The sequence below is a fragment of the Carex rostrata genome, chromosome 26 (genome assembly GCF_964058835.1).
Source record: "Carex rostrata chromosome 26, lpCarRost1.2, whole genome shotgun sequence".
In the NCBI taxonomy this organism is placed as follows: domain Eukaryota; kingdom Viridiplantae; phylum Streptophyta; class Magnoliopsida; order Poales; family Cyperaceae; genus Carex; species Carex rostrata.
Genome location: NC_135943.1, coordinates 7,421,817 through 7,437,407, shown reverse-complemented (window position 1 = coordinate 7,437,407; position 15,591 = coordinate 7,421,817). Strand labels below are relative to the sequence as shown.

General features: G+C 38.0%; 1 protein-coding gene across 1 annotated transcript in view; it reads right to left on the bottom strand.

Moving 5' to 3' along the window:
* The window catches only part of LOC144544659 (SLH domain protein), a 100,927-nt gene extending 93,809 nt beyond the window's left edge, over window positions 1-7,118 (bottom strand). The window contains exon 1 of the mRNA XM_078293205.1: window positions 7,115-7,118. The gene's annotated coding sequence lies outside the window, so the exon portion shown is untranslated. The remainder of the gene's footprint in view (window positions 1-7,114) is intronic.
* Window positions 7,119-15,591: the final 8,473 nt, after the last annotated feature.

Sequence of the window (15,591 nt, the reverse complement as noted above, 5' to 3'; positions counted from 1 at the left end):
AACATGCATATCAAGTGAGTACATAAATTGGTTATTCCCCAAGTTCAGAAAATTTGAAATTTTTGAAGTTTTTGTTTTTTCCCTTGTTCTTGTGTGTAGTGTGTAGTGTGTCATGGAATACCAATAGAGCATGAACTTGTAATATCCCCCCCCCCCTTTTGAAAATGGACAAAAGGGTTAGAAATAAAACATAGTTATGCTCAAAATGAAGAAAGGGCTCTCCCTTAATTCATGCACTCCCCCTTAATTTAGTAAAATTGTAAATTAAGGCATATAAATAATAATATCAATAAAATATTGAAATTAAAGCATGTAAATTTACACTAAGTTTGAATTTTGAAGTCTATGTAGTGCAACATATGAAACTTTGATTCTTTTTAGTCATGAAATTGTTGAAGTTAAAATAAACACAACTTGATCATTCAATTCTTCTAAAATAAGATAATATTGAGGTTAAAATATCGATCAAGTATATTAGCCTCTTATTCTAGGCAAAATATTGAAATTATAGTATGAAATTTTAATGAATATTAAAATTTAAGAATATATTGATCATTTTGATGATTCTTCTAATTGATATAATTTTGAAGTGTAATAAATGGTCAATAAGTGTCACACCCCGGAACTAGGGGTCGTGCAGTTACGCCGTGAATATATAGATGACTATACATTCACAAGGCAATTACGGTGTAAACCTAACATAATATCGGTTTACAACATCACCACTTATCATTTAATCCGATTTAAAATCATGTTTATACAAATACATTTATAGATTATCAAACTATACTCAATAGTATATGTATAAATTCGTGCAATAACTATATAATCGAAAGATTAAACAATCCCAAATCAATTCCCATTTTATACCATTTCTCTTCCCCGATTTCAACTCGATCGATCCCCATATTTCCAAATCAATATAAACCATTCCCATTAACATTTTATACACAGTTTAAAACATAAAAGAAAATTCATATTAAATCACAGTAAACGTTTAATATACAATTAGGTTTACAAAACCACTCGACACGGTCCGATAACAAGGTTATACACAAATACCATACCAAAACCCTATCGACATCAAAATGGACTCAATGTGAGGCATACCCTATCGCTATGCGGCTTAAACCTCACTGGTCGAGCACTCGAATCCCTTCTATTCGCGTTTACCTGCTAACACATACGAAAGAATAAAGTTCCCCGAGGGGATAGGGGGTGAGAAAACTTGTCAACCGTTTTCTCAGTGCGGAATTTAGTCAGGGCTACTGGATTTGTAAGAAATCCATTACCGGAACTAAAGAAACCCGCAACGAGTTTCAATTCAACAATTCGATAAAAGAAATGCATATGCAACATATATAGAAGCAATTGAAATCTAACTCATATCACAATCAAATGAAATCGAAGAATTCATAGAATGGTTTGGTATAACAGATACAATTGCTAAGTCCGGTTACAATTGATAGATATCGACTATCCATCTCATTTGGCTTAACATTTCTCTGGTCTGGTTTATAGTCAAACATCCATATCAATTCGTCAATTTCCAATTTAGGATTGCATATCTCTCGATCATGCAACGGGTTGTCACTCTTCCAAAGAGAGACCAATAACAATCAATTATCCACAGTTTCAATCCTCCTGCTATACTCTACCTTTTTGGTATCAGTTAACCTAGCTCTGCCTTTCTCCTTGGTTACCGATACCCTCCACAATTAGGGTTATTCACCGTATGCGCATATGGGCCCTGAGACAAAGTCTAGTAGCTAGCTAGACATTGTCCCTACAATTCACTCATTTCATTCACAATTAACTTATCCTCTGCCCTCTTCACATTTCAGTACTGTGGTTCCATTCAATTATCAAAACGATAGAACAATCAATCGAATAACAATACCAACATGCTAGATCAACAATATCATATCAATTCAATTATATCATTACTTATTTTCATGCAATGCTGCAAATAATGCTAACAATAGAGATCCAACATGAGGTCATGCACAATAAGTCAATTAACAATTCAATCGGTATATATATATAAGCACATATATATATATATATATACATGTACCGTTATTTAATTCTAAGTAATAGAATCCAAAACAGATCCCGTGAACCCCCGCACCTGATCAAGTAGGGCACTTGGGTAGGATCCGGTATCGCTAAACTCGACGACCTCGTCTAATCCGCTAATCCTCGGTCAATCGGGTCTATGCCTAAATTACATGGCATAGCAAGTCAATTTCAATATATTTCATAATTCCTATACCCAATCGCATTCTAATACTCGTAAACGGTCAATTCAACAAATTCGGACGTTTTACCATCTTACCCTTGCAATTCACCCTTTTTTTTTAGGGTTTAAGTCACATTTCTTCTCAATTGGGGTTTATATCGAATAGATAGCAACACGGAAGTCTCAATTCACTCAAACTCGTAATCACGGTCATTTACAATTCAATTCGTTCGAAAGTTGGTTAAAAACCCTAATCAATTTGGGATAATCTCACCATTCGGGTTTTAGTTGGAATTGAGACATGAAATCAATCAAATAACGCTCAAGAAGCAACAAAGACATTGATTCTCGAGTTTGGTTCAATTTGGTCGGGTTTCACCGAAACCCTAAAAATCAAGGGACGAGAAAATAGAGCAAACGAGAAGAGGGATTACCAAACCAAGTGGAGGAAGGGGCGAGATTTGAGCTCCTCTACGATTTTCTCAAGTTTCGGTCAATTCCGCGGGAAATCAGACTCTCTCTCTCACTCTCTATCTCTCTCTCGTGTCTCTCTGTTGGGGCGGCCAAAGAGAAAAATGGGAAAGGAGGAAGAGAAAGAAGGAGAGAGAACAGGAATTTTTGCTAAATAAACCCTCACTTTATCGGATAAAACGTTATGACGTTTTGTTAAATCGTTATAACGATTCAGCTAGTGAAAAACGCAGGAAATAGTGTATAAAACGCATAATTTGGTGTATAAAACGTTATAACGTTTTCTGAAAACGTTATGACGTTTTAATTGAATCCAGCCTTCATAAAATCGTTGTTTTTCATCAAGTTTTACAGCGAAAAACGTTATATAACGTTTTAAAACGTTATAACGTTTTAGGAATTTTTTTTTTTTTTTTTTTTTTTTTTCACGATGTTACATTTCTCCCTCACTTAAAAACAAAGTTCAATCCTTTGAACTTAATTACGTACCTGAACCGTCGAATAGCTCAGGATATTGCTCGCGCATTTTCGACTCCAATTCCCACGTTGCTTCCTTTACCGAGTGTCGTCCCCATAGCACCAATACGAGTCCAATCGTTCGGTTCCTCAACCTTTGCTCTTTTCGGTCCAGAATTCGCATTGGTTCTTCTTTATACGCCAGATTCTCATCTACTCGCAGGTCAGAATGATCGATGCAATGAGATTGATCCTTTACATACTTCCGGAGCTGCGATATGTGAAACACTGGATGAACTCGGCTCAAAGCCGGAGGTAACGCAAGCTCATATGCCACTTGTCCCACTCGATTCTGAATTTGAAACGGACCGATATATCTCGGACTCAACTTGCCCGATACACCAAACCGATGTACTCCCCTGACTGGAGATACTCGGAGCCACACATGGTCACCCTCTTGGAATTCCAAATGCCGCCGGTGTACATCCGCGTACTTCTTTTGTCGATCTCGAGCGGACTTTAGTCGGCTCAAGATAACCTGTGTCTTTTCTGCAGCCTCTTGTATCATTTCTGGTCCTGTAGGCAAATAAGTGCCCGCGGGACCCCACCACAAGGGTGTCCGGCATGTCTCACCCGTAAGTGCCTCCAACGGTGGCATCCCAATACTCGAGTGGTAACTGTTGTTATAAGCGAATTCAACTAGGGGCAAATGATCTAACCAAGACCCTTGGAAGCTCAACGCACACGCTCGAAGCATGTCTTCCAGGGTTTGAATGGTCCTCTCTGACTGTCCATCTGTTTGCGGATGATGCGCGGTACTGAACCTCAGTTTTGTTCCCATAGCCTCTTGGAAACTCTTCCAAAAATAAGAGGTAAATCTCGTATCTCGATCCGATATGATCTCACGTGGACAACCATGATACCTGAAGAAAAATTTCATAAATATCTCCGCTAAGGCCCGACCCGAGGTATCAGGTCCAAGCGGAATGAAATGAGCCACCTTAGTCAGCGTATCCACAATCACCCATATGGTCTCATGTCGCCTTTTTGTCCTTGGAAAGCCACTTACGAAATCCATCGTAATTATCTCAAATTTAACTCTTTTCTTGTCCAACGGCTGGAGTAATCCGGCTGTCCTTCGTCTATCAGCCTTCACCTGCTGACAGACTTGGCATTTCTCGACGTATTTCCTCACGTCATTCTTCATGTTGGGCCACCAGAAGTATCGCCTCAGATTCTGGTACATTTTCACTTCCCCGGGATGGATAGTGTATCCCGAATCATGTGCCTCCAATAGAACCAAGGTCTTCAACTCTGCATCTTCATGAGTGCATATACGGTTGCCAAACCGCAAGATTCCTTCATCATCTATCCGGAATGGAGTCTCTCTGTCTGATGTCGCATGATCTCGGAATTTCTGACATTTCGGATCCTCATGTTGCGCTACCCGAATACGATCGTGTAATTCGGGTCTCACCTCAATAGCAGCAGAAATAATCGACATAGCTGCCGATGCACTCGTACCCGCTTCAGCTCCAAGCAAGCGAGTTGCTGTTGCCACAGCCAATTCACGAGAAGCGCCCACGTGCAAATTCATTCTCCGCATCTCCTCTATCAAGTGTGACTCTCTCGTAACCAGGGATGCCAGGTTCACCTGGTTCTTTCTACTCAGCGCATCCGCAACTACATTCGCCTTACCTGCATGATACTGAATGTCGAGGTCATAATCTTTCATTAGTTCGAGCCACCTTCTTTGCCTCAAATTCAGCTCCTTCTGAGTAAATATATACTTCAGACTCTTGTGATCGGTGAAAATCTGACACTTTGCACCATACAGATAATGTCGCCAGATTTTCAAAGCAAAGATCACCGCCGCCAACTCCATATCATGTGTCGGGTAATTCTGCTCATGTGGTCTCAGCTGACGAGACGCATAGGCAATCACATGCCCATCCTGCATCAAAACACATCCCAAACCCGAACGCGATGCATCGGTAAACACCGTATAGTCCTTCCCAACTACCGGCATTGCAAGAATCGGTGCTGACACTAACCGACTCTTCAACTCCTCGAAACTCTTCTCTTGAGACTCACCCCATTCAAACTTTACCCCTTTATGCAGCAGCTCGGTGAGAGGTCGAGCTAGTTGAGAGAACCCCATCACAAATCTCCGGTAATAACCGGCTAAACCGAGAAAGCTACGGATCTCGGTCACGGTAGTTGGTCTCTTCCACTCTGTCACGGCTCGAATCTTTTCAGGATCAACCGCCAATCCTTCACCTGAAACAATGTGGCCCAGAAATGCCACTTGGTCCATCCAGAACTCGCACTTAGAAAACTTCGCATACAGCTGGTGATCGCGTAGCCGCTGTAGCACTACTCTGAGATGAGCTGCATGCTCCTCATATGACCGGGAATAAACCAGGATATCATCAATGAACACCACCACCGTAGTGTCCAACAGATCTCTGAACACTCGCTGCATGAGGTCCATAAAAGCCGCGGGTGCATTCGTCAGCCCAAATGGCATGACTAGATACTCGTAGTGCCCGTACCGAGTACGGAAAGCCGTCCTCTCCACATCACTCGGACATATCCGCAGCTGATGGTACCCCGTCCTCAGATCAATCTTGGAATAGACTGACGACCCTTGTAACTGATCAAATAGATCGTCAATCCGTGGCAACGGATACTTGTTCTTCACTGTCACTTTATTCAACTCTCGGTAATCGATGCATAACCGCAGAGTTCCATCTTTCTTCCGCACAAACAATACTGGCGCGCCCCACGGGGACGTGCTTGGCCTTATCAGTCCTTTCTCCAACATTTCCTCTAATTGCACTTTCAACTCCTTTAGCTCCGCAGGAGCCATTCGATACGGAACTTTCGAGATTGGAGCTGTACCCGGTACTAAATCTATCTTGAACTCAACTTGACGTGCCGGGGGTAACCCGGGAATCTCCTCCGGAAAGACATCTACAAATTCCGAAACAACCGGAATGTTCGCTATTTCGGAAACTTCCGTGTCGGCACCCATAATCATCACCAGGTATGCTGTACATCCCGACTCCACTAAGTTTCTTGCCTCAATCGCCGAGATGTACGGTACCACCTCCTTCACGCCCCTACACCTAAGGGTACAATTCGAACCACTCGGCAACGCAAATTTCACGGTATGACGCAAACATTCAATGGTGGCTACGTGTCGGGTTAACCAATCTATACCCAACAATGCATCATACTCTGAGATATCCATTACTAACATATCCGCTAACAAGTCTCTCCCATCGATTCTTATTTTCAGGTTTCGGCAGATTTTTGCAATTTTGGTAGTTGAACCGAGTGGGGTACGAACATCCAGAACTTTCCCACTCGACTCGGTTGGCCATCCACACTTCTCAACGAATATACTAGACACTATCGAGTGACTACAACCCGTATCGATCAACACATATGCAAGATGCCCGGAGATAGAAATAATACCTGCCAACATATCATTCTGAGCGGATCCCGATGCCCGCTCGCTTTCCTTATCCGGCAGCTCGATCGCATGCACGGCATTAGCACCAACCCGGCCTCCTGCACGGCCTCCTCGCGTCTGTGGTGGAGTGCCTCGGCCTCCATTTCCACGCCCCTGTGGACCCCGATAGCCTCCTCTGCCACTACTTCCCGAAGCACCCGAGTAAGCTTGTTTTGGGCACTCTCTAGCCCAATGGTTCATGTCACCGCACAACATACAGGCTCCTCTGATGCGGCGACAGGATGCCTCGGTATGTGGTTTCTGACAAACATTACACCAGGGTCCAGTGGTCCCCTGTGTAAACCTCGATACCACTAACTGTCCAGTCGGGTGTCCCGAAGTTGGGGGTTGAGACCCCGACCCACTTGCTTGCTTCTTGTGATCAAACTTTGGCCTAACATTCCTCGGGTGGGTCTGTTGTGCACTCCTCTTGAGATACACCTCGGTTTGCTCCGCTTGTTTCATTAGGGCTGGAATCCCTGCAGCTGTGGAGTGGTGTATGGCTAGAGCAACCTTCGGGTCCAACCCGTCAAGATACTGCCTGCGGTACCTTGCAGGATCTGCCTTCACATCTGGAGCATATCTGGACAAGTCAAAGAATCTTCGGTTGTACTCCTCAACCGACCTCTCCCGCTGACGCAAGTTCAGGAACTGACTCCTCAGAGCCTCCTGATGCATAACACTCAGATACTGCTCCCCGAACATCTGCTCGAACCATGTCCAGGGAATGTCTTGCTCAGCTCCCTCATATTCCGCTTTCACGCCTTCCCACCAATGCCTGCCTGACTTCTCTAGCAGTTGCACGGCCAACTCCACCTTGTTGGCATCCGGAATCCGGCACAGAGTGAACTTGGCCCTCACGTTCACCATCCACTCTTCCGCCTCAGGGTATCCCCCTGCCCCGTCAAAACGAGGGGGTGCTGAGCGCATGAACGCGTCGTAGAGTTGCCTAAACTCCTCTCCCGGTGCCACTTGAGCAACCGGTGCAGCTGGTCCTTGTGCCTGTTGCTCGGCTCTACGACCTCTCTCGTAGGCCGCAATCAACATCTCCTCTAGACCGCGCTCCATTATCTGATCACTTAATACGCTTCATATTAAGTTTCACGACAATTTAAACTACCGTCCCATTCTACTTTTAATCCCCACTCGCGAATCCTATCAAGTCTGGTTATGGTTTGGTCTGGTTAGGATTTGAAAAACGAACCAAACTTGTGCTCTGATACCAACTTATAACTGTCACACCCCGGAACTAGGGGTCGTGCAGTTACGCCGTGAATATATAGATGACTATACATTCACAAGGCAATTACGGTGTAAACCTAACATAATATCGGTTTACAACATCACCACTTATCATTTAATCCGATTTAAAATCATGTTTATACAAATACATTTATAGATTATCAAACTATACTCAATAGTATATGTATAAATTCGTGCAATAACTATATAATCGAAAGATTAAACAATCCCAAATCAATTCCCATTTTATACCATTTCTCTTCCCCGATTTCAACTCGATCGATCCCCATATTTCCAAATCAATATAAACCATTCCCATTAACATTTTATACACAGTTTAAAACATAAAAGAAAATTCATATTAAATCACAGTAAACGTTTAATATACAATTAGGTTTACAAAACCACTCGACACGGTCCGATAACAAGGTTATACACAAATACCATACCAAAACCCTATCGACATCAAAATGGACTCAATGTGAGGCATACCCTATCGCTATGCGGCTTAAACCTCACTGGTCGAGCACTCGAATCCCTTCTATTCGCGTTTACCTGCTAACACATACGAAAGAATAAAGTTCCCCGAGGGGATAGGGGGTGAGAAAACTTGTCAACCGTTTTCTCAGTGCGGAATTTAGTCAGGGCTACTGGATTTGTAAGAAATCCATTACCGGAACTAAAGAAACCCGCAACGAGTTTCAATTCAACAATTCGATAAAAGAAATGCATATGCAACATATATAGAAGCAATTGAAATCTAACTCATATCACAATCAAATGAAATCGAAGAATTCATAGAATGGTTTGGTATAACAGATACAATTGCTAAGTCCGGTTACAATTGATAGATATCGACTATCCATCTCATTTGGCTTAACATTTCTCTGGTCTGGTTTATAGTCAAACATCCATATCAATTCGTCAATTTCCAATTTAGGATTGCATATCTCTCGATCATGCAACGGGTTGTCACTCTTCCAAAGAGAGACCAATAACAATCAATTATCCACAGTTTCAATCCTCCTGCTATACTCTACCTTTTTGGTATCAGTTAACCTAGCTCTGCCTTTCTCCTTGGTTACCGATACCCTCCACAATTAGGGTTATTCACCGTATGCGCATATGGGCCCTGAGACAAAGTCTAGTAGCTAGCTAGACATTGTCCCTACAATTCACTCATTTCATTCACAATTAACTTATCCTCTGCCCTCTTCACATTTCAGTACTGTGGTTCCATTCAATTATCAAAACGATAGAACAATCAATCGAATAACAATACCAACATGCTAGATCAACAATATCATATCAATTCAATTATATCATTACTTATTTTCATGCAATGCTGCAAATAATGCTAACAATAGAGATCCAACATGAGGTCATGCACAATAAGTCAATTAACAATTCAATCGGTATATATATATAAGCACATATATATATATATATATACATGTACCGTTATTTAATTCTAAGTAATAGAATCCAAAACAGATCCCGTGAACCCCCGCACCTGATCAAGTAGGGCACTTGGGTAGGATCCGGTATCGCTAAACTCGACGACCTCGTCTAATCCGCTAATCCTCGGTCAATCGGGTCTATGCCTAAATTACATGGCATAGCAAGTCAATTTCAATATATTTCATAATTCCTATACCCAATCGCATTCTAATACTCGTAAACGGTCAATTCAACAAATTCGGACGTTTTACCATCTTACCCTTGCAATTCACCCTTTTTTTTTAGGGTTTAAGTCACATTTCTTCTCAATTGGGGTTTATATCGAATAGATAGCAACACGGAAGTCTCAATTCACTCAAACTCGTAATCACGGTCATTTACAATTCAATTCGTTCGAAAGTTGGTTAAAAACCCTAATCAATTTGGGATAATCTCACCATTCGGGTTTTAGTTGGAATTGAGACATGAAATCAATCAAATAACGCTCAAGAAGCAACAAAGACATTGATTCTCGAGTTTGGTTCAATTTGGTCGGGTTTCACCGAAACCCTAAAAATCAAGGGACGAGAAAATAGAGCAAACGAGAAGAGGGATTACCAAACCAAGTGGAGGAAGGGGCGAGATTTGAGCTCCTCTACGATTTTCTCAAGTTTCGGTCAATTCCGCGGGAAATCAGACTCTCTCTCTCACTCTCTATCTCTCTCTCGTGTCTCTCTGTTGGGGCGGCCAAAGAGAAAAATGGGAAAGGAGGAAGAGAAAGAAGGAGAGAGAACAGGAATTTTTGCTAAATAAACCCTCACTTTATCGGATAAAACGTTATGACGTTTTGTTAAATCGTTATAACGATTCAGCTAGTGAAAAACGCAGGAAATAGTGTATAAAACGCATAATTTGGTGTATAAAACGTTATAACGTTTTCTGAAAACGTTATGACGTTTTAATTGAATCCAGCCTTCATAAAATCGTCGTTTTTCATCAAGTTTTACAGCGAAAAACGTTACATAACGTTTTAAAACGTTATAACGTTTTAGGAATTTTTTTTTTTTTTTTTTTTTTTTTTTTTTCACGATGTTACAATAAGTTGTGCCTTTGAGTTAGACAAAGTATTGAAATTATATTGTTGGAATCAATCATATTTTTGTCTTTTTATTTAGACATTTTTAGATGTGGTCAAATATATGAGCCTCTAAAATAGGCGAAAATATTGAAATTAGAATTATTTTAATTTGATCATTATTATCCTTCCAAAAATAATATATATATTGAATTTTAGAAATGATCAAGTAATTTCGTTTCTAAATATAAGCATACATATTGAAATTATACGGGATTTGAAATCGACTAAGTTGATCATTGTTGATTCTTTTAATCATGAATATAATGAAGTTATATTTAAAGATCAAATGTAATGCCTCTAAAATAGGCGGAATTTTGAAATTAACGACTAGTCACGATTCGATCAATTTTAGTCTTCTAAAATATAAGTGAATATTGAAATTTAAAAATTGATCAAATTAATTTGCCTATAATTATTTAGGCAGAATATTGAAATTAGTGAATTGTATATATATATAACACAAAAATTTGCATAATATGGCTATTGAGGAAAATTTGTGCATGATAGATACTCATAGCGTGATAAAGGAAGGTTAAAGATAGATTTTTACAGACTTTTAAATATTTTGTAGTGAACGTCATGTGATCAATATGTATTCATGTGCATTAAAGGAATCATTTTCTTTTTATGTTCCTTTGTTAATGAGTATCATTTTGATACCGCTAGTTGAATTGTTTTTCATGACATTTATTGCCTTAATGGGAAAATTCATAGGGTGCTTACATTAACACCCATTCGCGCTATAAATAGTGACACGATTAATTTTGTATTTATTTTGACTTTGTTGCGCCATTATTCACTAGTGGAAAAACTGAAATTAGAATCGGTTATTTACTCACATTAGGATCAAAAAATAACCAATCTTGATCCAGGCGATATAAATATTAAACTAATATGGATCGGTTAAACAACCGATATTAAAAGTTTGAATTAGGATTGGTTATTTCAAATAACCGATCCTAATAATATTATTATGATCGGTTGTTACAAATAATAGACCATAATGACCAACTATTAGGATCGATTATTTCAAATAACTGATCCTAATAGTATCATTAAGATCAGTTGTTACAAATAACCAATTCTAATGACTAACTATTAGGACAAAATGGTTATTAAGACGGTATGTCGGAATCTCCGTAAAAACAAGAAGAAAACTAACATGATAAAAGGTCAATGGACACTTGAAGAAGATAGGTATTACATTTAGAGGTTATTATTGTTTTTAATTGCTAATTCCGCTCATTTTTATTCTCCTTTCTCTTTGTACTATAATTTTGGTAGGTGATCAATTATTCCAAATTCTCTCCCGTACGGGCAAAAAGTTATGCTATCACCGTTATAAGAATTTACTTTATTATTATTATTTTTTTTTTTGTTAAGGTAGCTGTTGTATATTTCAAATATAGACTTTACACTTATTTTGGCTGCTTCGTCTGTTCTTTTCACTCACAAATTTCGAAACATGTTAATTATTATGAGGCAGCGGTGCTAATTGATATGCATGGATCTCAATTCTTTTGATTTAATTAGTATGTGTGTGTTATTATTTTGTAGACGGTTGATAAAATTAGTTGAGAAGTATGGTATAAGAAAATGATCTCACATTGCTCAAATGCTTCCTGGAAGAATAGGCAAACAATGCAGGGAAAAGTGGCATAACCATCTTACACCTAATATTAAGGTACACAACATTTTTTCTCCTTTTTTTTTACCTTTCCTTGCAAAAAATTATGAAAAAGAAAATACAGAGCTAACAATGCTTCCCTTATTTAAGAACCACAATAAATTCTGCTTAAAGTTTTCAAATTGTAAAGAAAATCACCTCTGAAGTATTGAACTAAAATTTATTTTTGAAAATGTTAGATTTATTTTAATTTTAAATGTTAGGTTTATTTTTAAATTGGTTATATTTATTTTTAAAATGTTAGATTTATTTTATATAGGTTAGATTTATTTTTGAAAATGTTAGATTTATTTTCAAATTCGGATTTATTTTGATTTTAAATGTTAGATTCATTTTTAAAATTTATAGATTTATTTTGAATAGGTTAGATTCATTTTTGAATAGGTTATATTCATTTTTGAATAGATTTTATTTATTTTTAAATATGTTAGATTTATTTTAAAAATATTAGATTTTTTTTATAAAACAAAAATTAAAAATAGAAAAATATATGTTGTTTCAGCCTCTGTTCCTGGCCGGAACAGACTGTTTTGGCCTTTGAAGAAAATACAGCTTTTCGGCAAAGGCCAAAACGGCAAGTTCCGGCCAGGAACAGAGGCCGAAACATCATATTTTTTTTCTGTTTTTAATTTATGTTTTAATTTATGTTTTTTAAATTCGGATTTATTTTTAATAGGTTATATAAATAGGTTAGATTTATTTTTTGAATATGTTAAGTAGCTATATTTATTTTTGAATAGGTTAGATTTTATTTTTAAAATTCGGATTTATTTTTTAATACGTTAAATTTTATTTTTAAAATTCGAATTTATTTTTGAATAGGTTAAATTTATGTTATGAATGAAAATGTATGCTAAATTTATTTTTAAATTCATATTTATAGTATAGTACAACTATACTATACTAAAATAATACAAAATTTGTAATAATTATGCATTTTATATATTCTATTAAAATATTAGGATTAGTAATTTTAAACAATAGATTAGCTTTCGAAACTGAACTTCGAACAAATAAACTATTTATGTTTTATTAAAGTAAATCAAGTAGATAAGTAGTTAGAATATATTATTTATATAAAACAAATACAAAAATTTTCGTAACTCACGAAAAATTATTTTTGCGAATATTTTGACATTTGAATTTTTACAAGCAATTTATCTTCAAATTAAATTATAAAAAAATACAAGTTATATTAAAATAAAATTATATTTATTTAGATCAAAGTAAATAATTAATATTTGATTAATTGGTTCAGTCAGACTGACTAAATCGATAATTTTTATAAAACTAAAATAATCAAGAATTTTACTTACACATTCCGTACAAGTCTGATCTGGCTGACATGCAGTTCGGAGCATACGCGGAGCACGCTGATTTCGCTGAGGGTTAGCCACAGAGACTCCAGCCATACAGGTGTGGGATATCTGAATTATTCCTTTCGTGGGCTTACTCTTACCAGTCGATCCATTTGACCTGACATCCGCACTTTATTTTTAAGTAGTTGCATTAAAACTGTAGAGCATGTTTATCCTTTCTGCACTGTAGGTAGAATTGCGTAAACCCTGAAAAATCTAAAATTTTTGTATTTTAGGAGTAGAGTAATTAAATAATATTATATATATGTATTATTAGAATATTATGTCATTAGTTGTTTTCTTCTCGTAGATGACAATATATTATTACTTTATGTGCATATACATGCATTGGTGAGAGCTGAGCAGGGCCAAGTGACTTCATTCCGTCTTGTGTCACTTGGCATGGGACGGGCCGCGGCCATTGAGCCGAGGCGTCACTTGATTCCCGGATGGCCATTAGGATTATACTATATATATACACTTTGATATATATACCCTTTTTCGATCATTTTATTTTTATTCTACGTGAGCAGTTTCGATCTCGAGTTCTGTGGCACGGACGATTTGGGATGCTTCCCAAGTCTACATTAGGAGCTACATGCCTAGAACGGGTTACCCCACCATGGTTCTGATCTCGAGTTTCGTGGTGGTATTTTTATTACTTGAGACTGCACAGTTCCGATCTCGAGTTCTGTGTAGGTCTGTTTTACGCTACTGCATGGTTCCGATCTCGAGTGCACAGTTTCGATCTCGAGTTCTGTGGCACTGGTGGTGACATTCTTATGACTTGCATTGTATGATTTCTCCTATTGGATATGTTTGGCTTATGAATCATCTAGGTGAGATGATACACCGGATTTTGATATACCCATCGGCTAGTGTGCTATTATCTTGTGGGCAATGCTCGATGTCACTAGGCCACGTGTATCATCGCTCTCTGAACATAGTCCTTGGAATATATCATTTCGGATCTTTTGATCCTATTGGCACGGCACGGAGTGATTTACTTAATCTGTATCATTATTAGTATTATTTTATTTGGGGCACACAGTGCTAGGAGTACTGGATTCCGACTTGATTATTATCCGTTATGATATTCTGATTTTGGGTTTGTTTTTCATGTTGGCATAATAGATTGATCGCATCAAAGCATCATTTAAAATTATTGTAAATTCTATTAGATATTAATATGGGTTCATACTTGTGCATATTTTAAATTATATTCATAACTGAACGCAATTTATAAATAAAAGTGCTTTGACCGTAGAGGATTCCTGAGGGGATAATTCTGGGTCACATACTAGGCAACTCGTTGCTCACCCATAAGTTGTTTCGTGGGTTTTAGGTACTGGTCCTGGCAGCCCGTAGCATGAGTTGTCAGGAGCTGTCCCCGATGGCCACATCGCTTGACTTAGCTAGGGTTAGGATTTTGTTAGGTTTACGAGTCTCGTATTTCTTGTATTATATATACGGGCTCGGTAGATTATGTATCTCTTTCACTAGATAATGTTATTTTGGATCCGAGACGGATCAGACTGTATGATATTTATATTTATATTTGTTTATCTGATATGTGACTGATGCTTGACATTTTATATTGTTATGCTTTCGCTGCTTTATTATTTTGTTGATTTTAGCCTTGCGTGTTTATCGATTAGTAAACACGAGGCGAGTTTGATCACACCTTAATCCAGAATTTCTGGTTTGGGGGTGTGACAATTAGTATCGCCTTGATAAGGATCGGTTGTATTCTGATACTAATATGCGTATATAACCGATCCTGATTCCAGTTTTTCCACTAGTAATAATGATAGATTTATTTTATACATAATCATATCGCATATATAAATTCTAGATATGTCATGATTCTCCAGTGAACCTCTAATATGAAATTCTAAATTATCTTGATCGGTAGCCATGGTCTTTCAGAGATACACAATCACCGTTGATCACTAGAAGCCTTTAGATTTCTAAGTAATCTCTCTCAAGTTCGATGGAGAGAGCAAAAGAGGCAGGAGCGACAGCGTTCTCTTCCTG